Here is a 1,395-nt window from a genome sequence, read left to right as displayed (position 1 = left end):
TCAGTTAAACACATTAATCTAATTAATTAGTTATGAATAAATAACGCAATTAAAATATTTTAACGCAGTTAACACACTGCCCTGCCCCCAGACCTGTATGTCATCTTACATTTCATCTACATCATCTTATGTTTTTGTCTCATATTTATATCATACGATATCATACGGGCAGGGAGAGCAGTATTACACGAGTGCTGAATTTGTCCCGAAAATCACGAGCTTAAATGTGATTTTATACAACAGTTCAGTAAATAAGTTGATATTTTGTTATGTTTTAAACACAATATTATGTATAATTATATATTATATTATAATTTTGCAGAGAACATATTACCTTTAAAGCCATAGCAGAATTTTTGTGCGTCTCTGAGCAACACAGCGGTGTTTAGTTTCTGAATGAATCCATGTTTTGAACGAATTGTGTGAACCAATGATTCAAAGCCCCATTCATAAAGAGAGCCGTTTACTTCATTCCTGAATGAATCAGCCGTTTGAACAAATCGAATGAATGACTCAAAGACATTTCCATTTGCATTTAGTCATTTTGCAGATGATTTTATCAAAAGCGACTTACAATTGGGGAATACATAAAGCAATTCATCTTAAAGGGGTCATATGATGTGATTTCAATTTCTAAATCTCTTTGGAGTGTTACAAGCTCTTGGTGCATAAAGAAGATCTGTAAAGTTGCAAAGACTAAAGTCTCAAATCCAAAGAGATATTCTTTATAAAAGTTCAGAGTTAGCCACACCTACCTAAAACGGCTCGTTCTAACACGCCCCCACATATCTACCTCACTATGTGGGAAGATTTGCATAACGCCGCCCAAATGTTCACGCAAAGAAAGAAGGCATAACTTTTAGTCTCACTGTAGTTTTGTTGACGCTGCAGCCATGTCGTGAAGACGCTGTGTGCTTCGTTGTGAAAGCGAAACTACTTTGTTTGGTCTTCCAAAAGAGGACGATATCCGCTTCGTCATGCCTAGAGCTGATCTGTGCTGGTCGCTGAGGGAATACATCAACTTTCACTGTGGACGAAGCGGAATCCAGCCCGGGGTCGTCACATGTGGTTGCCGCTCATTCGTCGGATCCGCCGGGTGCGCCGTTCTCGACCCCGCCGCCTCAGCTCACTCTAGCCCGGCCTCAGCTCACGCTAAGCCGGGGCTTCCGCTCACGCTAGCCCGGCCTCAGCTCACTCTAGCCCGGCCTCAGCGCACGCTAAGCCGGGGCTTCCCCTCACGCTAGACCGCTGTGTTTTTCGTTGTGAAAGCGAAACTACTTTGTTTGGTCTTCCAAAAGAGGACACGACTACAAATCAGTGGTTAAGTTGTATTTACAACACTAAACCCAAATTTAGCCCAAATATCCAGATGTGTGCAGCGCATTTTATGGAGGA

At 41.8% G+C, this 1,395-nt stretch overlaps 1 protein-coding gene across 3 annotated transcripts in view; it reads right to left on the bottom strand.

Annotated features, from left to right (window-relative positions):
* LOC107698546 (ribosomal protein S6 kinase alpha-4-like) overlaps nt 1-1,395 on the bottom strand; it is a 40,163-nt gene that overhangs the window by 12,840 nt on the left and 25,928 nt on the right. The gene's annotated exons all lie outside the window — the stretch shown is intronic.

Source organism: Sinocyclocheilus anshuiensis, unplaced genomic scaffold, assembly GCF_001515605.1.
Source record: "Sinocyclocheilus anshuiensis isolate Anshui unplaced genomic scaffold, SAMN03320099.WGS_v1.1 scaffold10, whole genome shotgun sequence".
Classification (NCBI taxonomy): Eukaryota; Metazoa; Chordata; class Actinopteri; order Cypriniformes; family Cyprinidae; genus Sinocyclocheilus; species Sinocyclocheilus anshuiensis.
Note: the sequence above shows the minus strand (reverse complement) of the source record. Positions and strands in the feature narration are given on the sequence as shown.